Below are 27,719 nucleotides of genomic sequence, written 5' to 3'. Positions count from 1 at the left end.
GCTCACCATAATTGTACTTAGCATCTGTTACCATATAACATTATTACAACATTGAGGATATTACGACAATATTTACATATGATGATAATTATAAATGACGATACTGTTTATTCCACTTCTCTCTTTATCCGCACAACCACCGCGGTAATTTTACTAACCCAATTTGACTCAGGACATTCAGTTCAGAGTGCTTAAGTAACACGTCCAAGGTCACACAGCAATAGCTGCAGGGCCAGACCGCATTCCGAAAATGCCGGACTCGAACGCCACGCGATCCCAGTCCCATAGGGGTTAATCTCCCCCCAAGGCGCCCAGGGTCCCCTTCCCTTGACCACCGGACACCTCCCCCTCCTCCTCCCTGAACTCCCGGGGAACGCGCCCCTTCCACCACCGGGCATGCTCAGTGGCTCACGAAGGATCTCAGTTCGGCCTCGGGAAATTTTTCACGCCGCTCGGGCGGCCGAGCCCGCCCCGCCCACGGCTCCTTCTCATTGGATTGGTCAAATTCAGCAAGTAGACGAGGAGGCGCAGATGACCTCCCAACCCCCCCCCCCCCCCCCGCCCCAAGCGCCCTGGGCGCGCGCGCTCCGAGCGTGCGTGCGTGCGTGTGAGTGAGCACGTGAGGGCCCGGAACGTGCACCGGGGGAGGGGGCAGGAAACGGGAGGCGAGGGGCGGGGCCGCCGTTGCCATGGCAGTGACGTCAGGCGTCGGAGAGCGAACCCGCCCCTGCCCCACGCGCGCGCGCGCACACAGAGACATGCACACGCGCGCGCACCGCCGCTCTCCCTCAGACACACTGGAGGGAAAGGTCAAACTAAAGGCGAGGGAGCGGGGAGGCCGGAGGGAGCCGCCGCCGCCGCCGCGCGCCATGACGGACGCGGCCGAGGCTGCTTTCTCGCCGCCGACACCGCCGAGCCGCTGCTCTCGCCGCGCCCCCTGCCCCCGCCCCCCGTGCCCCCCTTCCCCCCCCCCCGCCCGGCTCTCGCGCGTCCCCGCGCCCCCTCCCCACGGCGCTCCGGGCGCGCGTCGGGCCTGGGGCGCGCGCCGGGCGGGCGCGGGCGCGGGCGCGGGTGCGGGAGGGTGGGGGCCGCGGCGGGCGGCCGGCCTCCTCGCGCGACCCCCGGTCCCTCCGCCCGTCCCCTGGGCGAGAGCCCGCCAGGTGAGTGCGGCGGCGGGGGGCAGAGGGCGTCAGGAGAGGACCGGGGAGCGCTCAGCCCCCCGCCTGACCCCTTCCGGGGACGCTGACAGGCTCTCGGGACCCGGCCTCTGGGGGGCGTCGCAGGGTCAGCCTGTCGGGGGGGCCTTTTCTGGCGCCCCCGCCCCTCGAGGTCGAGCCCCGGCATGGTAGGGGGCTCCGCGCAGGGGGAGTGCAGCCGCCGGGTAGGAGTTGGCAGGGCGACCCGGGCGTGGGGACAGGCGACGGGAGGCAGGTGGGCCCCTCTCTGGGGCTTGGTAAAGTGCGGGGAGGGGGCGAGGGGCCGGGCAAGGTGCGCGCGGGGGGCCCGCGGGAAGCTTTCCGGACGCGGTCCTCGGGCAGTTGGGAGAAACTCTGCCCTTGGGACGAGGCGCTGTGCTTTTGCCCGGGCCAGCGAAACTCAGGGAAGCCAGGCGGGACCGGACGGGAGAGGGACCGGGAGGACCCGTCTGGATGGGCACCAGGGATGAAGAAATCCGCCTGTGGGTAGCACTGGGGCATGATGTGTGGACGTTGCCATGCCAATGTTTGGCTGTTTGTTGCTTGTGGTTATTTTAGGACTAAATGATAAAAAAAAAAAAAAAAAAAAAAAAAAGTTACTTGGGAGAGAGGGAACTGCTTGGATGGTCATGAGTTCTTCCCTGGGTATGCAGGAAATGGGTGAATCTTTCACATTACCACCCCCCAACGGAATCCATGCCCAGTGGGCTTTGACAATAATAAGTAGAAAACGCTGGAGCGCCCGAAACCCGGCAGTGTTTGTCAGCTGAGTTTCAGGTGTCAGGCTCCGTGTTCCGTGGGAGAAAAACGGGAGGACACCGTGGTACTTGATATGCTCAAGCAGTCGCCTTTTTGTAATAAGCTTTGGAGCCCATCAAAGGGGAGTTTAGTTGTAACTGCCAGGGTTAAGTAATCACATTGACCCAGTGCCACCCACCAATCAGGAGCTTCCCTGAGTGTAACTTGGGAGACTGCTACCAGCCCAGGACTGTGCTGATTGTGAATTACCAGTGGTCCGGCTGGATCTTTTTCCCTCTTTAATTTTCCGCTATTAACCTTGCATTTACCAGACGTTACAATGCATCACCCAGTTGAACTCCTCTCCACTAAATCACTTTTAAATTCTCAGGCGCTAGCTCTGACGGGTCTTTTTTTCCCCCCATGTTTGAAAGTTGTTTGGCTATTTCAAATATAATAGCTTCAAATTGATAAGGGTTGTTTTGAGTATAAATCCAGCTTAAACAGATTATACGCCAAGCGGGTGACGGGTTTTAAAATGTAAATCTCGTCCAAGAAAACTTATGGTTTGTGAATGGCGCAGGTTGTGACAGCCGCCGTCACAGAGGAGGTGTCTGAAGGAGTCTTCTGTGAAGGATAAGAGAACACCCAGGACACCTGGTGAGTTTGATATTAACCGGCAGGTTCCCCCCCCCCCCCCATGCAAACTTGCTCCTTACTTGAGCATTTCTGACACGTGGGAGCCACTTCTGTTGATTGTGGATCTTTGGTTATTTGTCGTTTTCAGAAAGTTCTGTCGACAGAAAACTCTCACTGCAGAATTGAGTCGTTGTGGCATGAACCCAAGGCACCCAAGAGTTTCAGTACGAGATGTAAAGGAGGATCATTCAGTTTGGGATCTTGTTAATTCTTTCTGTGCAGCAATTTTTGTACCTGGCTCTGTGCTGTGACACCCTTTAAAGGGCTTGCTCCTATTGGCTGTTGCTGACATATGTCTGTATGCAATCCTGTAATGGGCTGTTTGACTGTTACAACCTAAAGCATCATTTCCTGTACTATAGAAATAATTTTTTATTGCCCATCCTTCCTTCTCTCTGTTGAAAGGGAACTGTAGAATTGGGCAGATCAGCACTTACTCAGCATATGCCCCACGTGTGAGTCTCAGTGACCTTGGTAGCATCATGGAGGTCATGTGTTCATGGAGATAAACTGTGCTTGAACAGTTTCCACCAAATGATAAAGACACATGGGAAAGAGATTTGAGATATGCATATCCTGATTTTTTTTTTAAGTCGTTTTTATTGGGAATTTATCGTGATCATTGCCAAAAATAATTCATTGATTTCTTTTGGGAGAATACATACTTTTCTATTTTACATTTAAAAAATTACTTCTTTTTTCAACTTTTCTAGTATTGCTCGTATATTCTACCACTGACAAATGTTTTTTTGGGGTGACCTTTTTAAAGCTTGGGAACTAGGGAGAAGGGCAGTAATGCTGGGGTGAATTTGGCCTGGGAAAGCAGCTGTGCTCCAAGAAATTTGATATTTACAAGTATAAGATAAATTAAGTAGTGGTTAGTTATGTTATATGAGAATTCTCTATTTTTACAAAAAGAATTCATTAAAAGATGCCTTCAGATAATCCCTTTTATATGGTAATTACCAAACGGGACTAGATTTATAAAAAATCATTTGGCATACAACAATTTAGGGATAGGATTTTGGCGTTAATGTAAGGTTTATCAGGGTTCTTTGAATTGTCCCTTTCTGAAAAGTGAGGACAAAGTTAATATTTATGGGCTTCTTAAGTTCGAGTGTATTACTTGCTTGTATGCTACCTATTAATGTTTTAACTGAATGGAAAACTTGTCATCTGATTTGTGCTGTGCCATCTAAGGAGCACATTGAAACCTAGTGAAAATGCCAAAATGTTATGGTCAGGTTTGTGTGGAAGTCCATCCAAGGTGGTGTAGTTGCTGAAGCATCAAAAGCACCTTGTCATAGGGTCCTGTTAGTAGGACGGTGGTCTGGTAGCATAGGCCAACAAGTGGTTATACCCAGACTTCAGCAAAATCAAAATAAATAGATTAGGTCCAAAGTCCACATGCAGTGAAAACCATTACCTTGAATTTTTCTCTAGGTGCAAATTATTCCTCAGAATTAAAGGCTTGATTTTCCTAAGCTGTAATTCTGTTTGGGTCACTTGTGAAAAATTCTATTTTGATAAAAGAACAACTTACGTACTCTGTAAACTTTCCAGGGAGCTTTTTTTTTTTTTTCTTTTTGTTAGTGCAGTTGGATTTATTTGGAATCACAGGGGATATTGAGTGAAGTACTCGGGGAGTTGTCTTTCTGAAATCATTTTGCTTGGGCGATGTAAAAACAAAAAAAGGAATGTGAGTTAATATGAGTAGAACTTGCTTATGGATTGGCTCAGACTTTATGTTGGGATATGGGGTAAAGGAAGGAACCGGGCACAGGCTTTATTAAGGATAACTAATCAAACTTACTTTGCCTTATACTGTTCATGCCTGGCTTCATAAGACTGGCACTCCTTCACGATTTTAGAGAAGTCTTATTTTTAGAGAAGGACTTTAGATAAGAGCTAAGTGTATAGAAGCATTCAAAGTATCAGAGTATTTGAGTGCTTTAATAGTTTTTGTTTTTGTGCATCAGGCAGAAAGCAAGAAATTATTTTCATGCTGAATATGGGTTGAGAGCCCAACTTTGGGATAATGGGCACAGTTTTGTTCCTCTTAACATAATTGAATAGTATAAAAATTGAGAGAGCAGCTTGAATGCTGCCATTGATTTCTTAGTACAGGCTCTTAGTTCCTCTGTTGAACAAATGAGTAAAAATGAGAATTGAAGATGTGATATTAAAAGAAATTTTTTCAATTTTTTTTTTTTTTAATTTCAAGATGCTATCTCAAAGGATTGCTAATTTTTGAGTATGGTGAAGTTAAAAAAAATTATTTGGATTTATCATTAATGAGGGTATGTAATATAAAAAAAAAAAAAAACTTTTTAAACACATGCAGCAAGTAAGTAGACTGCTGCAAATTTAAAATATTTGTGCCAAGATCTGTGAGAATAGAGATAATGATCAGAAATTTTAATTGGAACTTAAGGCCAATTTATGTTATCAACTTCATTATTCAACTCAGTGTCACTTGAAAAATATTTTATTTTTCTGTTCCCAGTTTTCTTTTCCTATAAAATGCAATCAGTAGTGCAACATACTTTATGTAAAATTGGGTTTTTAAATATTTGCTAGACTTCTTAAGCATAAAATATTACCTAATACTAATATGTGTATGTAAATCTATTGTATGGGACTTTTAAAAGTTTTGACTTTATAATCTGCAAAAATTTGGACAAAAATTTTAAAAATAAGAAAGGCCGAGTTCAGAGTTATAGTCACTGATGATGTTGTAAATTGTATTTTCCTCATTTTCCTTGAGGGATTTTCTTTCACTCTTGCTTGTTTATATTTTCTAGATGCCAATCATGCTAGTTTTTAGTGTTTGATCATGGTATCTATACCATCAATAGAAAGTTCACTTGTAAAAACTGCCCTCTGTATCTTCTCCCAGCTGTTCTGAGGATTGTTTGAATTTCACTTACTGAATGTGCTTTAATCAGAAGTTACTACTAAATAGAAAAGTTATTGCAGTTTTCACAAACTAGAGGAAAATATAAATTTGTCTTAAGATATTTTATAAACATTTTTGTAACTGCAGGGACAGTTAAACATAGTATGTATAATTTAGTGTTTCTCACTGTTATTAACATTTGTTCTAACTTAGCTTCATTTGATGCATTATTAAAGTCAGTAATAGTAGGTATACAGTCTCATTTAAAAATATCTGTTTGTGGAATGTTTTTCAAAAAAACTTGCCCTTAAATAGACAAAAGATGAAAATTTCACCCTGAAATCTTCTAATTGAATATGTAGGTAAATGTTTGATATCACGCATTGTTTTGATTGTTACCTTACATATGAGGATTTTTTTGTGTGTTTCTTTAGGATTACTTTCAAGTACTTTTTATTTTTTAAAAAAGCTTTTCTTTGGGGTGCCTGGGTGGTTCAGTCGGTTAAGCGCCCGAGTCTTGATTTCAGCTCAGGTCATGATCTCCTGATTCATGGGTATAGAGCCCTGGGTCAGGCCCTGTGCTGCCAATGTGGAACCTGCTTGGGACTCCCTCCCTCCCTCCCTCTCCCGCCACCCTCTCTCTCTGCCCTTCGCTTGCATGTGTGTGCTCTCTCTCTCTCTCATAAATAAACAGACATTAAAAAAAAACTTTTCTTTTAAAAAAAAGGCATTTTATTCTTTTTTTTTTTTTTTTTTAATTTTTTTTTTTTTCAAAGTTTTTTATTTATTTTTGGGACAGAGAGAGACAGAGCATGAAAGGGGGAGGGGCAGAGAGAGAGGGAGACACAGAATCGGAAACAGGCTCCAGGCTCTGAGCCATCAGCCCAGAGCCCGACGCGGGGCTCGAACTCACGGACCGCGAGATCGTGACCTGGCTGAAGTCGGAGGCTTAACCGACTGCGCCACCCAGGCGCCCCGGCATTTTATTCTTAATGACCATTTCAGAGTCCTCAGACTTTTATTTTATTTATTTATTTTTAATTTATTTCATTTTTTAGGGAGAGAGAGATCACAAGCAGGGGAAAGGGACAGAGAGAGAGAGAGAGAGAGAGAGAGAGAGAGAGAGAGGGAGGGAGGGAGGGAGGGAGGGAGAGAGAATCCCAAACAGGCTCTGCACCCATTGTGGGGCCTGACATGGGGCTTGATCTCACTACCGTGAGATCATGACCTGAGCCAAAATCAACAAGAGTCGGATGCTTAACTGACTGAGCTACCCAGGTGCCCCAGGAGTCCTCAGACTTTTATATTTGAAAGAACTGGAAATGAGTAATTTATTAAGCCTTTTCCATAAAATGCATTAATTAATTGGAGCATGTGATGTAGTTTATTTTTACTATAATCAGAGAGTTGTCTTTATCCTAAACAAATTTATAGAATAATAGTTGGCTCTTTGGGCAAATTTAGGTAGTGTAGACTGTGCCCAGAAATGATCTTTTGAATGCAAAGTGTTGGACTAAGTTTACAATATCCTGTGGAAATGATATTTAACTTATAAAGACATTTATAGTGTGTCTGTTTAAGGATGCTTTCTTAAACACGTCTGTAAGTAAATATATTATACATGTTGTTCACGTGATGTATTGAAGGGTTTAATTTATATCCTATGCTCCTCTCCCCTCTTCCGCCTTTTAATAATTGTCAGTTGTTGGCCTTTAGCCACATACTGTGAGGGAACTTTTAATGCATGATTGATTGGCCCAGGGTGGTGGTGGTTTTTTCCTAGTGCCTTGTCTGATGGGGAACAAGGAGATTGTCCTGTAACTCTTAATACATGTTAAATATTGTTGTGAATGTTTGGTTTTAATCAGTCAGTCTGTATAAAGGGGGAAACACTTTAAAAATTCTTGAGACGATGTAAGTGGTTCTGTTCCCCGTCGCCCCTCCTCCGGCCCCTAACTCTATTGTGAGGAACAGAGAGGGTAACTGTAAGGAAGCATTGTAGGAGTTCGATGAGGTCTATGAAGGGAATATACTTGTTTTGATACAAAGCATGCGAAATTCGTCATTGCATACCTTTCCTTCAGGGTGTAACCTGGCTTTTTTATTAGCACTTGTGACTATGAAGAGTTGAGAAGAGCAAACTGCCAGGAGAAGCATATGGGAATCTTTAATCAGTTTACATAATATTGCTGATGGCTGAGGATAAGCAGTTTCACACTGATGATCATTTTCCGTGATCACAGGTAGAGCTCCAAATTTTATAAGGCGGAGGACAGATGCTCAGGTGAAAAGTGGGGAAGGATTTTCGGATTCGAAGTCATTGTTGAGAAAACTCAAGGTTACCAATCTTGAAAAAAAATTACGTTATATCAATTATAATATTTTCTAACACTGTACAAATTTTGAATATCCTGTGGCCATAAACACCCTAGTGTGTGTCCAAACATAAATCCTAATTTAGGTTAGAAAATTGGTCACTGAAAGAGTTTTGGGGCGCCTGGGTGGCTTAGTCGGTTGAGCGTCTGACTTCAGCTCAGGTCATGACCTCACACTTTGTGGGTTCGAGCCCCACGTCAGGCTCTGTGCTGACAGCTCGGAGCCTGGAACCTGCTTCAGATTCTGTGTCTCCCCCTCTCTCTGTCCCTTCCCTGCTCATGCTCTGTCTCTCTCTCAAAAATAAATAAACATTCAAATTTTTTTTTAAAAAAGTTAGAGTTTAACTGAAGGATGAAAAAGCTGATAATCTTTATCTTTTTTCTGTATTATAACACTTTGTTGTTAATTAAAAAAAAATTTTTTTTATGTTTATTTCTGAGACAGAGACAGAGCACGAGTGGGGGAGGGGCAGAGAGGGAGACACAGAATCCGAAGTAGGCTCCAGGCTCTGAGTTGTCAGCACAGAGCCCGACGTGGGGCTCAAACTCACAAACCGTGAGATCATGACCTGAGGCGAAGCTGGTCGCTCAACTGACCGAGCCACCCAGACGTCCCTGTTGTTAATTTTTTCAGGCCTAGTACCATTCGCTTAGTTTTATGTACGCCTAGCTGTATAATTGAAGAGAAATTATGGGAATGATTCCTTGAGAAGCTAGAACCACATTGAGAGAGGTATGAGGTAAATAGAGCCTAATTGTATAGATATACTAATTTTTTTTTCTAAAGCAGTGGTTTTGAAACTATTCTGTAAAAGGTTCTAGAGGAAGTCAAGCAGGTTCATTCCAATTTCAACTAGTGCAGTCTTACTTTGATCAGTTTTAAGTATGGAAGTTTGCATAAGGTTTCTTTTGAGAGCAAGGTTCTGTTGTTTAAAATAAAAAGTGTAATATCCATGATTGTTAGCATATTTCATCTTACCACTGTTCTGCTTAAATTATTACAGTGGTTGGGTCTCTTTAATATGATTTCTAAGACTTTTCTTTATCCAGCGTCAACTTAATTCTTCACCTCTTCTGTCACTCTTTCTCTCGCTCTCCATGTAAACTCTGTATTCTAGTCCTACTTAAATTGCATGATAGTCCCTGAGAAGCAAATGTTCTCTTACAGGTCCATTCCTTTGCACATGGAGCTGCTCTCCTTCTTATCATGCTAGGCAGGACTCTGCTCCCTTGGAACCTTGGTCATAACTCCATAAAAGCATTTATTTTGTTGTTTTTAACTATGGCCCCCTCGAGAACAGAGACCATCTAATTTTTCTTTGTATCCATACAACTTGGTGTTCATTAAGTATTCAAATGTCTATTGGATAATTGCATTTAGAATTTGAGAAGTAGTAGAATTACTTTAATGCACACTCACGCGAATAAAACATCCCAGATCTAGTCCATGCAAAGTATTTTTAACGACATAGTGTCAGGCTAAGTATGTGAAAGGCATCCCATTGCACTTACCATGAAGTATAATAAAGCCAAAAGATACATAGAAAAGATTAGATTGATTAAGTTCTAGTGTCTTAAATGAAGTGTCGTACTGGATTCAGTTATCTCATCCTAAAAGTTGGGTGTGAAAGCATTTTACCCATAAATTTCATACAGTCTTGATTGCCCACGAAACAATTTCTTCATTATGATTTAAGCTAATAGACACAAAAAGACCTCCATGTGTCAAAGTATACAGTGTGTTGACACCCTCTCATAGAGGTGAAAAAACGGGCCCTGGAGCTGCCCTGCCTGAAGTCCTGTTCCTCGCCTGCCTGTCAATACTGTGTGATCTTCTGTAAGTTACTTAACCATTCTGTGCCTCCTTTTTCTTCTCTGTAAAATGAGGATGTTGATAATACTGCTTTATGTGGCTGTGATGAAGCATATGTGTGAGTTATGTATGTTGAGCACTTAAGAGAATGCCCAACACACAGAAAACCCTCAATAAATGTTAGCTCTAATTAATTTCTAGTGGCTCCTTATTTAAACAAATGAATGTGCATTGTGCATCATTTAAAAATAATTGCTTTACTGTAGGAGTATCTAATTGAAAAGAAAGTTAACATTTTTAGTTATATCTTTAACCTAGCAACTGTTCGATCTCCTTACTGACTCATTCTCCCATCTCCCAGTGGAGTATAGACTGTTTCTGTCAGATGGATCAATGAAGACATGGGAGATTTGAAACGATGTCCTCTTCATTTCTACAGCAGATCATTTTTGTTCCCATGACCTGTGCAGTTTTTGCTAGTGCCCACAAGAGAGGAGGGAGAGAAACAGCGAGTAGAAGAATCCAGCAGCAAGTTCTTAAACAAGCCTTAACCTGTACCAAATAAGTCGTAAACTTTCATACTCCTTAGTAGAGGAGGGGTGTGCAGCAGCTTTTTTCCTTGTTTACATTTTCCTTTACTATTTTGGCTTGGAAAGATAGATTTGTTTTATAGTGAATTTTTTTTTTTAATATTTATTTTTGAGAGAGAGAGAGCGCGCGAACAGGGGAGGAGCAGAGAGAGAGGGAGACACAGAATCCGAAGCAGGCTCCGGGCTCTGAGCTGTCAGCACAGAATCCAACGCAGGGCTCGAACTCACACATGGAAGATCATGACCTGAGCCAAAGTTGGACGCTCAACCGACTGAGCCACCCAGGCACCCCAAGATAGATTTGTTTTATTTATTTTATGTATTTATTTATTTATTTATTTATTTTAATTTTTTTTTTTTTTTAACATTTATTTATTTTTGAGACAGAGAGAGAGCATGAACAGGGGAGGGTCAGAGAAAGAGGGAGACACAGAATCTGAAACAGGCTCCAGGCTCTGAGCTGTCAGCACAGAGCCCGACGCGGGGCTCGAACCCACAGACTGCGAGATCATGACCTGAGCCGAAGTCGGACGCTTAACCGACTGAGCCACCCAGGCGCCCCAAGATAGATTTGTTTTAAATCTGAAAATACATTTATTCCAGAAAGGTACATACATATTTACTTTAATTAGTCAGTGAGCCTGTTTTTTAAGCTCATTTTTTATATTTACATGCCTGCAGTGAGGGAAATCAGTAGGGTATCATTTGTGTTTGTGCTAGGTACTATGAGATCCCGTTAAATATGCCCATGCAGGATGCAAAGACAATTTTGAAGGAGGAAGAAGTTTGTATCCCAATATGTTTTATAAAGGGGGGTGGTTTTTTTTTTTTGAAAATGTTTATTTATTTTGAAAGAGAGCAGGGGAAGGGCAGAGAGGGAGAGAGAATCCCAGGCAGGCCCCATGCTCAGCACAGAGTCCAGCGTGGGGCTCGATTTCACAACCATGAGATCATGACCTGAGCAAAAATCAAGAGTTGGACGCCAAACCAACTGAGCCGCACAGATGCTCCAAGAGTGGTTATTCTCATAACAAATAATATCCAATGTGTCCTTAGAGCGTCCTTGACTTTCTGTCTTCCGTGTAGCAAGATATAATGGGTAACTTTTTAAAAACCGTCTCACTAAAGGAAGGACTTTAGCAAGCAATTTTGAGTGTTCACTGTGCTGTGAGTAATTTGCAGATGAGGAGCTATGATGTCAAGATAAATCAGGCATCGTGTTTATGTACTGTTTTATGACCTGCTGGTGAGACCAGAGGGTGAAGAGAAGACTTGGGAATTGAACCCTGCAAACAAGACTGGAAGAGTGCTGGGTTTTGAATAGAGTGAGCGAGCAAAATAAGACAAGAGCAAGGGGGCCGTTTTTAAATGCCAGGGGTGTGCAGCGTGACCGTGTGCTGTGGGAAATTTGAATGCTTGTACAGACTGGTCCCTTCATGTCATCTTGTAGTTAGGACACTAGTTTAATGTTAGCAAATTTTTTGCTTACGTGCCATTGTAGAAACTTTTAAAATATTTTTTGCACTTCCCTGAAAATTACAGGAGGCAGGTCACGCTAGGAAAAACAACTTCTAGAAGAAATACGATTTTGACTACACCGATTTCCTCTGTACAAACCAGGACGCCGTTCGTGTTTAATGTTATCTAGCCTTGAAATTTCGTTTCCCTTTGACAGCATGCCTTTCTGTGTTTGTCAGGCCAAACAACTTCTTGTTTTACTTATTATCTCAGTTCTTGTTCCTCACTGTTACTATTAGTATTAATATTATTATTACTATTTAATCAGAAAAGAGAAATACTATTTGGGCATTTCAGAAGCCTCAGAAATGCTTGGTTATGTACAAGAGTAAGTTAGGTTTTATGACTTTCCCGCTTGGGTCTTCCCAATAGCACCTCCCCCATGCTGACCTTCACCCTTCATTGACTTAGAAGGTTTCTCATTGTTGGGAGAGAACTCCTTGATCTCCGTCTATTTCCCATCTAACTTTCACTTACTGGTTCTTGGCCATCTAGGGCTATATATGTGAAACTCACTCTTCTTACACACGATAACTCTTTCAAGTGTCTGAAAACAACTATTAAATCCTACTTGAACCATCTTTTTGCCACAATAAGGGAAGAAACCCTGATTCTCAAAAGATACGCACATGACCCGGTTTACAGACCCTTCTCCATCCACATCGCTCTCATGACCAAGTCTGTTCATCAGCATACCTCTTCAGATATGGTGGCCAGAGCTGAAACGCCTGCTTCAGATGTGGTCTGACCATGGCTGAATACAATGAAGCTGTTATCTGGATACTGTACTTCTGTTAATGCAGCCTGAAATTTGCATTACATTTTTTGGCAGCCACATTACCCTTTGATCATATTGAGGTTCTGGTCAGCTAAAACCCTGTCTCCTTCTCATGTGAGCTGCCCTAAGTCTGATCTTTCTCCTTTATTTGCCAGCTGATGCTTTGAAAGTAAATGCAGACTATGGGGTCTTGCATTACTATAACAGTTTAAATGAATTTGTCTATCAGATTTAATTCCATTTAACTGGCGGGAGATACGAGCTAACGTTTGTGTGCAGCAGAACGGTTTTCGTGGTGCTTTCACGTCGACTTTAATCTTCATAACCACCACCCGAGAATCAAGAGAAAACGACCTTCCACTAAATCAGGAATTGGCAGATAGGGGACTTCGTCACGGGTTTTTTGATTCCAGATCCCATGGCCATCTTATCACTGTTCACTTAGTAAGCATTTAGCATGCCCTTTAATATGGGGCCAGTGCTATGTGGGGCTGGTGCGTCAGTGAGCAAGACAGATTACAGGCTCTGCCCTGTGGTATTCGTGGCCTGGCACATAAATAATTACTGGCAATTACTGAGCACTTTGTGTTGGTAAGGCACTGCGGTAGATAGCGTTATTGTTCAAAGTCTCTGTGGCCCATCTTTACCAGGGTCCTCTCCGTAGGAGGATTATATTTTCTACTACATGGACATCAGGTTGGGGCACTAGGCCTTCCTTGACCAATAAAACATTAGGAGAAGTGACATGTTGCTTATGTGAGCAGATGTTTCCATCTTGTGGTTCTGGCAGTGGCTCTTATCCCTCTGTCATGGAACCAGTATGCCTTAGCTAGGGCCGGTCCCAGAGTGAGAGAGGCTTCGGACTGGGTCCCAGAGCGATGGAACAGAGCGAAAGCTGATTCATGACAGCCATTGTTAACGTAAGTGAGAAACCCTCGTGTTGTAGGCACTGTGACGTTGGAGTCATTTGTGACACGATAGTACAGCCCAAACAGTGTGATGCTGACATCACTCGAGGTGATCTCTGAAGACACATAAGGTGCAGGCTTTGTCCTCGAGGAGAATGCAGTTTTGGTGAGTGCGTTAGATGTCCACAGGTTATCAGTAGTTGGGCAAAAGGAGAATACCTATATGGAAAGGTCTGTGAAGTTGGGGCTCTTTGCTGACCTTTGTTTGCCTCACCCCTAGGCTGAGTCAGTCAGCATGTTGTAAATCGTACATCTCTGGTCCAGCTACCACTGCCACAGCTGCTTCTCATCCAGAATTTGACCAGCATGTTTTCTAAATCCTCATTCAAATCCACCTTTTGTACGAAAATGTTTAAGAGGATGGGCTTCTACAGAAAGTCAGCAGGAACTTCTTTCATCAATGCATCCATCAGCACTCACGAAGTAACCCAAGAATTTGCCTGGTTGAACCGTTTCTCCAGCATGCGCGGAGAGATGGGGTCCCGGGTTCCATGTCAGTTATGTCTGCGAGCTTTCAGGTTTCCCATTTTCACAGCTGTCTGTACATCGCCCTTTGCGTGGGGATGTTAGCGAGACAGAGCCCAGCTGGGATTCTGCGAGGAGAAGCTGAGGAATACGTGCCCGGGGTTTGGGGGAGCACTTGAAGCCTTGGAAATAATAATCATGTGAACATGCGTGATTGTGGGCTGTAGTTTTCATCACATTATCAAAGGGAATCATGATTCCCCTGGCAGGTTACCAGCCCTGTCGTGGAGTGAGAATAGTAGTTGAACAGAGATCTGGAAAATGCCCGTATGTAAGGAGCAGGTGAGACAAGAACCCAGAAGGGAAGCCGAGAAGGAATCATTGGAAAGGGTTGAGGACCAGGAGCAAATAAATGTTACAGAAGCCAGCTCCTTATTAATCATAGTTTTTTAATCTGTTCTGGAACTTTGCATGAATTCTACATCCACCCTCATGGTATTTCTTCATGATTCCTTAGAAGTTACCAAACTTGCAGATACATTTAATGTCTTAGAATACAATTTTTCTTGATCTATAAATACGAATTTAAAGCAATTCCTTCTTTTTCTGTCTCCTTTTTATTTTGGGCTTGAGTTCCTTTTTTCTTTCTTCCTTTTTTCCCCTTAATCTTTTTTTACCCTTCCCAGATTAAAGATCATTCTTCTTGTTTAAAAAGGCTGACTCCAGATGGGAGTGAAGCAGTCTTTTAGGTTGTCTGTTGACAATTGATCCCAAGTAAGGAAGTCGGCCTTTGTTATCTTTTAAGTCTTTTTAAAATTTTTCTTAGCACTTCTAACAAATTTCTACCTTTTTAAAAACAATTTTACTGAGATATAATTGTTACACAGTAAACTGCACATATTGAAAGTGTACAGTTTGGGGCACCTGGGTGGCTCAGTTGGTTAAGCGTCTGACTCTTGATCTCAGCTTGGGTCATGATCTCCCAGTTCGTGAGATCGAGCCCCACGTTGGGCTCCATGCTGACAGTGCAGAGCCTGCTTGAATTCTCTCTCTCTCTCTCTCTCTCTCTCTCTCTGCCCCTTGCTTGCTCTCTCCCCTCTCTCTCCAAAACAAAACAAAACAAAACAAAATATATATATATATACACACACACACATGTATAAAAAAGTGTACAGTTTAATAAGCTTTGAACATATATGTATCCTCATAAACCATCATCACTGTCAAGATACTGAACATATCCATCATCCCCAGAAGTCTCTTGGTAATGCCCCCATTACTCCCCAGGCAACCACTGTTTGCATTCATTGGCATGTCCTAGAATAAAGTGTATACTCTCTTTGGTCCAGCTTCTTTCCCCTGCATGATTATTTCGAGATTTATCCATGTTGTAGCATGCATCGGTAGTTTATTCCTTTTTCATTGTTAAGTAGAATACCATTGTATGGGTATATTGTAGTTTGGTGTTACTCACCTCTTGATCGACATTGGGTTATTTCCAGTTTTGGGGGTTTACAAATAGAATTGCAGCGAACATCCACATAGATGTCTCCGTATGGATGTATGTCCTTATTTTTCTTGGGTAAATATCTAAGAGTGGAGTGGATGAATCAGTCTTATGTTAGGTATAGGGGTGTGTGTGTGTGCACGCGCGTAGAGACAGAGACACTGAAAACTGGGCTCACATGATTGCTGGCAAGTCTGAAATCTGTAGGACAGGCCAGCAGACTGGAACTTCAGGCAGAAGAGTTGATGTTGTGGTCCTGAGTGCAAAGTCTGTAGCATAGGCTGGCAGGCTGGAAACTCAGGCAGGATTACTGTTCCTGATTTGAGGCAGAATTCCTTCTTCCCCAGGAAACCTCAGTTTTTTGCTTTGAAGGCCTTCAACTGTGATTGAATAGGGCGCAGGCACCTTATGAAGGATAATCTCCTTTATTTAACGTCGGTTGATTGAAAATGTCAATCACGTCCACAAAATACGTCCACAGCAACATCTAGACTAGTGTTTGATCAGATAGCTGGGCACAAAACCTAGCCAAGTTGACACAAAATTTAACCTTCACAGCGGCTAAGTGTGTTCTATTTTTTTAATACGGTTATAGAGGATACATATTTTTAAAGGTGAGTTTTTGATTGTTGCTAATTCACTAGTTGTTTGTTTGACTAGCCTTTTCACAATTCTTTTTTTTTTAATTTTTTTTTTTTTTTTTTTTTAACGTTTATTTATTTTTGAGACAGAGAAAGACAGAGCATGAACAGGGGAGGAGCAGAGAGAGAGGGAGACACAGAATCCGAAACAGGCTCCAGGCTCTGAGCTGTCAGCACAGAGCCTGACGCGGGGCTTGAACTCACAGACTGTGAGATCATGACCTGAGCCGAAGTCGGACGCTCAACCGACCAAGCCACCCAGGCGCCCCTCACAATTCTTAAAACAGTTGAATGGCAGTGTTTTCATTCTAGGTTAAGATTACTTTCTTCTTTGTAGACCTATCCTTTTATTTATTGTTTTTTAACTGTTTATTTGTTTTGAGGGAGTGCACACATGCACCAGTGAGTAGGGGAGGGGCAGAGAGAGAGAAGGAGGGAGAGAGAATCTCAGGCCAACTCTGTGATGTCAGCACAGAGCCCTATGTGGGACTCAGTCTCAGGATCTGTGAGCTCATGGCCTGAGCCGAAATCGAGTCAGATGCTTAACCAACTGAGCCACCCTGGCACCCTTAGACCTATCCTTTTAAAAATAGGAATTATTTTAGGGGCACCTGGGTGGCTCAGTCGGTTGGTTAAGCATCCAGCTTCGGCTCAGGTCATGATCTCACGGTTCACGAGTTCGAGCCCTGCCGTGGGCTCTGTGCTGACAGCTCAGAGCCTGGAGCCTGCTTCCCATTCTGTGTCTCCCCCTATCTCTGCCCCTCCCCCCTGGCTTATGTTCTGTCTGTCTCAAAAATAAATAAGAACATTAAAAAAATAAAATTAAAAATAAGTAAAAATAGGAATTATTTTAGACACTTCCTACTATCATTACTTAACCTCCCACTTTGCTTATTTGTCAGAATCACATGACAGAAATGGCAGTTTCATTGTAAGAATCTTACCTCATTTGAGTTTCTTTTTAGTAACACAGGATTAAGCCATTCTTACGTAGTTTAGAGATTAAGGATGTAGTGGATTTGGAATGTAGAACCTAGTTAATTGGCAGAGTGGAGGTGCTGATCTCCTTTTAAAAAGGAAAGACAAAGTTTGGGAGAAAAGATACAAGTTCATATCTTAGGAAACATTTTTATGCCATTCTTTGATCAAGTCATTTAACTTTTTTTGAGCCTCTGTTCCTCTTCTGTAAAATGGACGAATATCTATTTCATGGAGCCATCATAAAGTAGGATGCTTTGTATAAAGAGCCTGGAATAGTCCTTTTAAACAGAACAGCTCCCATTACTGTATTACTTTATTTATTTAATGTTTAACGGTATTAGGTTTTCTTTATGAATTTAGAAGAACTTTGTCAATTTCTCCAAAAAAGCCTACAGCCACTGTGCCAGGCTCTAGAATTATAGGAGGAAAAAAGATAAGTGAGGCTCCTACTCTTTGAAAGCTTCTGTCTGGCAGGTTATGACAGGAGAGGCAGGCTGCAAACAAGTAAAGGAATAAGCAAACCACGTAATTTCGGGTTGTGATAAGAACTGAGAAGAAAATCAGAGAGATGTGACACAGAATTACTGGGCTGGGGAGCCCCCTTCCAAGAGGCCCGGGTAGGAAAGAGACCTCTTAGAGGAAGTGGTGTTTCAGTAAAGACCCCAGAAGGATTCGAAGGAGCCAGGTGTATGATCTACATGCAAACGTGTCTGGCAGAGAGACGAGCGAGTGCACGGCCTGTAAAATGGGGGAGAGTTGGCGCACTGGGGTTGCGGAGAGGAGCCCGGAGATGCCGCTGGAGAACAGGAGAGAAGTCAGGGCAGCCTGCATAGTGCCTGATGGGCCACAGTAAGGAGATTGGATCTTATTCTAAGTGCAGAGGGAAGCCACTGGAGGGTTTTCAGGGAAAAAGTAGCATGATTATTTGATGGAAATGTTCCATGGACCTTTGAAAACATGAACCTAGCTGAGCCAGCTGTGTACTTTAGCATGACTGGGATTCCTAGTTGCCCAAGAAACATCGGAGTAAACTACTTATTTCTTTTCTGATATAAAAATCCCAGCCAGATTCTATGAAAGCCAAGTCTGGGTTATCGAAAGCAAATACTATTTTATATCTCTTAACGTTTACTAAGATTCCTTGTGCACTTGTATATATTTTCAAAAATAGTATTTTGTGGATTTTTTTTCTTTTTAAGTACGAGTGGCAGTTGACTAGTGTATCAGGAAAGGGCACATCTTTGGTTTCGTCCGTGGGCATAATTACCATATGGAAACTTTTGGTAAATATTAACAAATCTTTATATAGGATTCCTTCACAGAATCATGGACTTATTGAGCTGAACGGACCTTACGAATTTTTTAGTCTTAATTCCTTTTATAGAGGAGGCAGCTCAGATCCAGAGAGGCTAAATGGGTCCCATTATGTTAACATAAGAAATAAAATGCACCTGGTTTTTATGATCCCCCAGTTGCAGGATGAGAGATTCTTGAGGCAGAATGTGGAACCAGGGAAAAACTGTGACATCGGTTTGCTTTACACTTGCTGTCTTCTTCTCTGTCACGTATTTGTTTGACACCTGTACCGTTTTCCACTTACCCCTGAACTGAGGCAACCGAGACGGATCCAACAGGCCCTCCCTTATTATGGGAACAGTTGCCATGCGTGTTACGTGCCACCGTAAGAGGAGCTTAGTGGGCTGTGGGTGTGAGTGGTGAGCGGGTCTGAACGACTGCAAGTGCGGAGTCCGTGTACGTGCAGGTTGGGTGCTTGGCCCCTTCGTAAAGTATACATTATGTGGCCCCAGCCGTGTGGCCTCTTCTGTCCTTTTTGCCTTCCGGCCATAGCTGTGGGCTACACATAAGCCAGTTTGAAGGCCTCGTGTCAGGCAGGCCCTGTCCGACCAGGAAGACTTGACTGGACAGCTCTGCTCTGCTCCTGCCCCTGAGGGCACTGAGGCCCCAGCGTGTACCCAGGGACAGATGGACAGACGTGAGGAGCCACCGTGATGGCAGTGTGTCTTTCACACAGGAATCCATAGGAACACTCAGTCTCGTCGTGTCCCTGTTCAAGTGATGCAGATTTCATGAATTCTTAATTTTTGAAAAATTCCCAAAGGAAATGGAAACAACCGTTTTGTGTTTATTTTGACCCGTTTACCTTTTTACTGTATTTCATTTGGGAATGTGGCCATTCCTAAGAAAACTGGCATATGAAGTTCGTCGTTGAGGTTCTAACATGTTCTGAATCTTAAAATAAAGCCGCCAACGTGCATTGAGAGAACAGGTAGATGAAATAGCACTGCGGTAGTTACAGGAGTGACGGTAGTTTCCTTTTAAGTCTTTCCCTTTCAAGAGCTTGTTATCTTCTGTATAACCAAAACATATGCCCTGGGCAGGTATGTTTTATTCCTGCCCTTGGTTCTGTATTATAAAGTCTGATTAAAAAGGGAAGACGCGAACTTTGTGTCTCCCACACAAGAGATATGTGCTTATTTGCAGGGAGTGATTCATTCGTTCGTTCGTTCGTTCGTTGATGAGATCCAGTTCCATACCCCTGAGCCTACCTTCGTGTGAAGAAGAACGTGAGTATCTTTCACCTGCGAGATGCACCTTCAGACCCTGCACGTGTGAGAGTGTGTGTCAAGTCAAAGCCTGCAGGTACGACATACGTTGTCCAGAATATTAGATGATGAGTTCCTGATGACTGTACTCTGTGTTCACAGAATATTAGAAAACAGCCGGTTTTGACAGTCTAATACAGTAGGTGATCTGGCTTTCTCCCTCCCTTGGGTCACATGAGGCTAAAATGACCCATCTCCATTGTCTCCTGGGCCTTATGAGGAAGAGAGGTAGAATTCTGGACATATGAACGGAAAAGATTGGACTTAGCAGTCTAAAAAATGATCAGCTTGTGTGAGTAACTGTTCCACCGCTTCCCCCCCCCCCCTTTATTTTGTGCAGATTGAGGAGCTGAACCATAGAGGCATTTCCTACGAACGATGAATAAGCTGTCTATTGTGAATGACTGTAGCTGGTGTAGAAAACATCTCCAGCTGCACTAACTATAAAACTAGCAGCTCTCTGAGGGTGTCGGTAATGACTACTGCTCCTTCTCGGTTGACCGTGGAGGCTTGTGGCCTGGGTGAGAACGGGCTCTGCGGCCAGGCTGCGTGGGGCTCGGGGCCGACTGCTTTCTGTCTCTCCAACTCCGTGCACAAAACCGAACGAGACCAGTACCTCGCTGGCGGGGCTGTTATGAGGGTCAGTAAGTTCATGCACGTGACACCCTAAGAACACGGCCGCAAACACAGTAAGCACTGGGTGCGTGTTGACAGTTCTCAGTACGGATGCACGGCTGTAGTATGTGTAAGTGGCTGCTTTGATTGGCCAAGTTTTCACGAGGAATTTGGCGTTTGAACCGGGCCTTGAAGGATAAGCAGGATTCGTAAAAGGGAAATCTAAGGAACTGAGCGTGGGAAGAGCTGTGTGAACAAAGTTGAAAGAGGAGGTAAAGACCCTTCTTCCCTCCTGTTCTCCTTCCATTTATTGCATATTAGCTGTGTGCCTGCTGCTGAGCTCTGTATTTGGCGAACGTTACGTTGTTTTAATCAGTCCTCACTGCAAGATAGGTGTTTTCAGTTCTCGTTTTACAGATGGGAAAGTAGCCACAGAAAAGTTAAGTCACTTTGCCAGAGTCACAGAGTTAAATGTTGGCCTAGTTCTGTCTGATCGTAAAGCTCTCACGTTTCTTTAGTATTGTCCAGTACTTCTTCCTGAGAGCGGACTATCGGAAGAGGATGCCAAAAATTATTTATTTATTTATTTACTTACTTACTTACTTACTTATTTATTTAAAAGGGTGACGGCTCCATGGTTGGAGTTGTAGAGACACGAACAGAATTACGGTATTAGGGATGCGTGTGATCATTTTGTCACAGTCAGAGACTCCGTGTACCGTGTATGCTCGTCATTTCAAAAGATGGAAGAGAACTGTGCGTGCCAGTGCCTGCTGAGCGGTTTTCCCCTGTCATTCTAGCTGCATGGAAGTACTTGTTTTTTCTGAACTGAGAATGACAGTATTTTGGTTGTTAAAGTTTTTATTTTTCGTACCGTGAATTATGCAAATTTCCCGCAATGGCATCCTGATTGACCTCTTCAGTGCTTGTCACACATTTTGGTTGCCTAGAATCGATTGCTCTTTGAATAAGTACCCTTTTCCGTTCCCAACATCAGAGGGGTGTCTTTAACTCTGCTTCCCAGTCTTCAGCTTGTATGGATTCCTGTTTATGGGGTTTGTTTGGAATGCAGTTAAGGTGATCTTGATTCTGTTACTGTTTATTCCCCCTCCTCAAGCTACTTGACAAGTTTCTTTCTTTTGAAACTTTGAGGGAATTGATAAGTTCGTGCTTATACTTTTTCTTCTCAAGTATCTCACTGGCCTGGACTTAAATTTTTAATTGTTCTGTCTCTCATGTACTCCTGCCTTCCACTAAGTAGCCGACAGTTGGTTTTCCCCTCTTTTATTTTTAATGCCTTTTTTCTTTTTTTCAACTATAAAACTCCCCAGTCCAGAAGATAGAGCCAACAACTCAGGTGCTAGCCTTTATGAAACTAGAATAAGACCTAAATGAACTAGTACCTTCCCCTAGAATGTATCCTTGCCTCTGCTTTTAAGACAAAAAGAACATTATATGGTGACAAGCAAATGCCAGAGATTAAAAAAAAACAAAAAAACATTCGGGATTTGTCAACAAGCTGTTAACACCTGCTATGCAGACTGTGAGAAACTATGAAGATTTCTACCTTTAAGTAAATCTCATATCTGTACTTTCTTTTTTTAATCATCCTCTTCATCATGAGGCAGGTCTTCATGATCTGACTACTGCAACAGCCTTATCCTCATGAGTTGCTTATCCTTACCACCTCCCTGCTCCCGCCTTTCAGATCATCATCTGTTTTACCAGCAGTCTGATCTTTACACAGGGATCTAATCTTATTTTGTGTCTTAAAAATCATCAGCAGTTCTTGTAAATTCCTTTCACCACCTCATCCGACCTGTAGCTTCCTTTAGATTGTAATTTCTTTTTTTTTTTTTTAATTTTTTTTTTAACGTTTATTTATTTTTGAGACAGAGAAAGACAGAGCATGAACGGGGGAGGGTCAGAGAGAGGGAGACACAGAATCTGAAACAGGCTCCAGGCTCTGAGCTGTCAGCACAGAGCCCGACGCGGGGCTTGAACTCACGGACCGCGAGATCATGACCTGAGCCGAAGTCGGCCGCTTAACCGAATGAGCCACCCAGGCGCCCCTAGATTGTAATTTCTATGAGAATAGGTACCTTACCAGCTTTATCCACCACTCTCGCCCCACGCCTGGATCAGTGCCTCAACCAGTTATTCTTTCCGTAAATAGTCGAGGCCAGGGCTTCCCCAAAGATGTGCCTCTCATAGGTTACTGGTTTGTTGAGAAGTACTGGTGGGTGTTCTCCACCTTTGTGATGGCCAAGTGGGGCAGCCTGGCCCACCCGGGGCTCCACTGAGAGTGGACGGAGTCTGACGTCTCTGCGTGATGATCGGGGCCGTGCTGAGCACAGGCTAGAAGGCGGACCACACCCTGCGCATCTGCTTTAGCAGCCCACTTCAGAGCGTGCCCCTGCCCCCTGCAGGTGGGGGGCCACAGAGCGCCAGAGAATCTGTGCTCCTGACGCCCGAGGAGCCGTCAAGGCCAATGTGGTGTTAGTAGTCAGCAATGGGAGGAGGACACGATAGAGGCCAGCCAGGGCCTCCCAGCTCGCCACACAAGTCTCCAGCCTGCCTTTGCGTTCTTTGGAGACTTTTGGTGCACTCGTGGCTGCCATTCCCATCCAGTGACGTTCAAGTTAGCTGTGGGGTGAGCAGTCCAGCTCCATAGGTTCATCTGCAAGTGATTTTTAACTCACAGATGCACATTGATCCGAACTTGATACAAGAATGTTCCGATTGCTTTGAGACCTGTTCACGTATCACAAGGATTTTTGATGAGTACTTGCCAATGAAAAAGAAGACCTTTTGGATCTTTAAATACAATGTAATTTTAACTAAGGCAACTGTTTGAATGACTAAGAGAACTGGTTTTTTTTTTTTTGTTTTTTTTTTTTTTTTTTTTTTTGCATTTGAGCAGATAAAGTATAGTTTGGTTATGGCTTAATTTGCACAGTAATTCTTAAAGTGCTGTTTAAATTAACATTTTAAATAAGATTTTCTTAACCGAAAAGTAAGAAAGAATAGTGTTTCTAATATTTTTTAAAACTGTTTATGTATTTTTGAGAGAGGGAGAGGGAGAGAGTGAGCAGGGGAGGAGCAGGTAAAGGAGGAGACAGGTTCCCAGGCAGGCTCCACGCTCTGAGTGAAGAGCTCGAGCTCCTGAACCGTGAGATCCTGACCTGAGTTGAAATCAAGAGTTAGACGCTTCACAGACTGAGCCACCCAGGTGCCCCAATAGTGTTTCTGATGTCATTGTCATTATATCATCACTTACAGATGAGCCCAGTTAGCCTATCTGGTGTGGAGGAAGCCAATGGTTTGGTTTGCTTTGTTTGCTTGCCTGAGTTTTGCTTTGTTTTTTGCCCAAGTTAGTTAATGCCGTGTCAAGTAGAATCCTGTAGAACTCTTGTGTTCACACAGACAAACACCCTCACGGTTGTCAGCTCTTTCAGATGCAGACTTTTGCTTTCAGGGGCAAGGTTTCCAAAAAAGCCTGAGTACAAACCTGTAAACACTATTACTATCATGTAATATAGTAATATCATGTAATATCATGCTTTATTTTTCCAGTATAGTATGCTTTTATGCTCACGTAATTTTCTTTACTTAATCTTCACAATCACTCTGAAAATTGCTTGTAATTCCATTATAAGGTTTTCTTATTTTCCAGATTAGGAAACTGATTCTGAGTAGTTAAGTGACTTACTCAAGGTCACACAGCTAGTGTGTCAGCTGAAGTGCAAGGCTTTGTTTGAACGGACGTGATCCCTCTGAGGAGACTATGTAATAAGCAGACTTTGCGAAAGGCAGTGGGAGAGTCATTTACACCTCTTATCTTTAGAAGAGGATTCTTTTTCTCAAGTACAGTATTAAGTAGATTTCCTGCTTTTGAAAACAGTGTTTCGAATTAGATGTAAATGGATAACTTCTGGAGGTTAAAATAGCTTGTTTGTACGTACGTAGTGTATACTTTGCCTGTTTTTATGAAGATTTGTGAACAGAAGAGTGGAAGTGGCAGAGCTGGTGGTAAGAAGGGCAGCTCAGCTACTGAAAAGTACACTGTGACAGCTGGAAGTCAGTGTGTCAAAAATGGCAAACCTTGAGCCACAGCGTACGTGCGTTTGGTTGTGAATAAAAGAACAGAATTAAAGAACATTTATAAAGTACAGGTTATATGTTATGACTGAAGATGGTGTCTATAGAAGGTATTTTGTATTCGGTTTTCTTGTAGCGTTCTTCTCTATCCCACTTACGCACGGTTCTTTTTCAGCTGCCTTCAAGACTATGTCGTGTACAAGTGTGTGGCACTTGACAGGGTCACCTCCTAACCCTGAAGAAAAGTGTCTATGTGTTATGTGTCTGAGTTAAATAGAGCAGCTCTGATACAAGTGTCGTTCTTGTGATCAGCCTCCAAGAAGATTAAACTGAGAGGGGTGCCTGGGTGGCTCAGTCGGTTAAGCGCCCGACTTCAGCTTAGGTCATGATCTCGTGGTTCGTGAGTTCGAGCCCCGCGTCAGGGTCTCTACTGTCAGCACAGAGCCGGCTTCAGATACCCTGTCCCCCCCCACCCCTCCCGCCTCTCCCCCACTTGCTTGCTCTCAAAAATAAATAAGCATTAACAACAATAACAAAAGCTTAAACTGAGAACAGAGAGGGAAATTGAAGGCGGGAGTTGGTAGTAACTGGTTCACGGCCACTTAATGTGCAGCATCCTCATTAGTCAAGCATCCCGTGCCTACCTCGGCATGAAATAATTATTTTTCTAATTTAAATCTGCAAATTTTCAATTGTAGAACAGCTTGAATAGTCTTTGTTGTAAATCGTCACTGGATTTTTTTTTTTTTTTTAAGTATTTGTCTTCAGAAACAAAGAAGGTCATCTTGTATCCATAGAGACCACATGCACTTTCCTCATTATTTCTATATTCTATAATAGAGAAGAGTTATTTATAACATTTAAACAAACAAAAACTGTTAAGAGCAACCTTTAGATATTATCACAGGGTAGATACCAGTAACCATTGCTCCAGAAAAACCCAAACTCCAAAAATTGATATTAGAGAATTAGCACATTTGTGTATATTGGTGTTTTCAATAGTTATCCTAAAGGGTGTGTGTGTGTGTGTCTGTGTATGTATGTACGTACGTACACATGCTTATTTTAGACTCAAGCAAGTCTGGTTTTGATGGAATGCAGATTTCCTATCTTCCTTCTGTCTTTCAGGTAAGTAGTGTGGAAAACAAAATGGTTTCGATGTATTGCTTTATGAACAAAGCCAAGCTCATGAGGTTGTTCCTCTGATTTTCTACTTCGCTTTGTTCATTTCCGTGGACTGTCCATCCCTAACCTAAATCTAATGGGGATAGGGAAGAACATTAGACTCTTGGTGTAGATGTCCTGCCAAGTAAAACCCTCTGTATTCGCGGTCTACATTAGGACACTTCCATTGATGAAGGCAGTCACTTTTCATAACAGTATCGGGGCAACAGGTACAAATTGAGACTGGTTTGGATGGATGGATGGTCACTCTGGTTATTAGGATTGTCCTTCTGCTGTGTTTCTTACTGATTTTGAAACTCCAGGTTTACAGAGAGAAACACTCATTTTTGCGTGTCTTAAGTAGAAACATAGATCTTCATGTAGGGGAACTGGGTGTAATATATTTAATTTTGCATGTTTGCCCAGTTAAATTTATAATGTGTATCTGCTTTGTTAATTAGTCCGTTTGGGAAGAGTTGCAGCTGATTCTCTTGCTAACTAGTTGATAACATTAACCTTATTATTTTCTAAAATGTCACAGACGTCATTCAGCGCTAAAGAGCCTGTAAATCATTAGATAAAGAAGGTGACAGGCCACATGAGTGTCTATTCCTTCTGTGCATTTGCTCTTCAGAAAGCCTGTTGTTGTAAACATCCCCGACTGGAAGCTGTGAGACACAGCAAAGCTTTCAGTCAGATGTTTGCTGCTACCGGCTGTTCACAGGCATCATTTGGTCTCATTGTACCTAAGAAGTGGAATTGGCGAGGCTGGCGAATGCATGGGAAACACCAGAAATGTTTCGATTCCTCCGTTTACCGCTGTCTGGGAGGCCGCCCGTGTTGTGACAGAGGTCAGTGTGGGCTGCGGTCCTGATGACCGGGCACCCTGCAGCAGAGCAGGCCCAAGCTTGCCTGAGCCAGGCTGCTGCTGGGCCAGAGAGGACTTAGGGGAAAACTTTGTTTTCGCTGGGGGTCGTTAGGTTTGTTTTTGCCCTATCCGTGAACTTCTGGTCCTTATGGCGTTTCCAGGTGGGCTGGAGTTTGACTTCCCAGCAGCTCAGGAGACTGATCTCCTCCCTTAGAAATTCTGCAGATTGGATGTATCAGGACCACCCCCAGCGACATACAACCTAGAAGTTTCAGTTTCTCTGTACTGAAGAGGTGTTACGTGCGTGAACTTGGTCTCCCTCTTCTCCCACCAACTGCCTGCGCTCCTCACCCTGAGTGATGTCACAGCTCCTGTCCGAACACTGCTGTCGGGAGTATGCGTGACTGCAGACCACGGAGCCTGCGCACAGCGTTTACCAGTGGTTAGAAGTGTTTCCAGGTTCTCGCGTGCCTTTTCCTCACCCGAGTATGGATGGATGCCGTGTGAGCAGGTGCGCTCTCTACGTGTTGTGTTTCCCCACAGAGCTGAATGTTACAGGGCTTTTCTCACAGAAGGCATTCATTGTGACTAATCGATCATGTATAATTTTATAGCAGCTTTTTTTCCGAGTTCTAAATATATGATTTCTTATTTTTATCTGTCCTTTAGATCCTGGGAAACAGGTGTTGTATTGAAATCTTTCTCTTCAATAAAGCATTGGTATTTTTTCCTACTTATTATTATTTATTACTGCTGACCATCATACCGTGTTAGGTTCAGTCCATAATTAAACCAAAAGATGAAGTTCTTGCTAATCTCATTTTAAATGCATGTCTTTTTTTGTTCGTGTGGCAAGCTTTCTGAGGGCAGGGACACACTCGATAGAACTCTGTTTTCCCGCCATCGAGTAACGCACCTTGCATGTATAGGATTCTAATAACAATCTTATATTATTGCAGAACTATCTGCTATTTCTTATGTTTTTAATGCAGATGAGCAAATGAAAGTTTGGGTCAAAATGCAGCTATTACAGATGTATCCATACTACAGCATTTATTTTTAAAGGCTTCTTTGTTAGAGTGGCGGTTTACCAGACTTATTTGGTCAGGCGCGGAGGGAGGGAGGGTAGTTCGCTGCTTCAGACCCAAGTAGCCTGGCAACTTGTAAGTATAATTTTCC

General features: G+C 43.2%; 1 protein-coding gene across 1 annotated transcript in view; it reads left to right on the top strand.

The window, feature by feature from the left end:
• Positions 1-783: 783 nt before the first annotated feature.
• The window catches only part of ZFAT (zinc finger and AT-hook domain containing), a 286,033-nt gene continuing 259,097 nt past the window's right edge, over positions 784-27,719 (top strand). The window contains exons 1-2 of the mRNA XM_019459785.2: positions 784-1,160; positions 2,518-2,594. The gene's annotated coding sequence lies outside the window, so the exon portion shown is untranslated. The remainder of the gene's footprint in view (positions 1,161-2,517; positions 2,595-27,719) is intronic.

The sequence above is a fragment of the Panthera pardus genome, unplaced genomic scaffold (assembly GCF_024362965.1).
Source record: "Panthera pardus isolate Hobbes unplaced genomic scaffold, ASM2436296v1 HiC_scaffold_7, whole genome shotgun sequence".
Lineage (NCBI taxonomy): Eukaryota > Metazoa > Chordata > Mammalia > Carnivora > Felidae > Panthera > Panthera pardus.
This window is presented reverse-complemented; position numbering and strand designations above follow the sequence as displayed.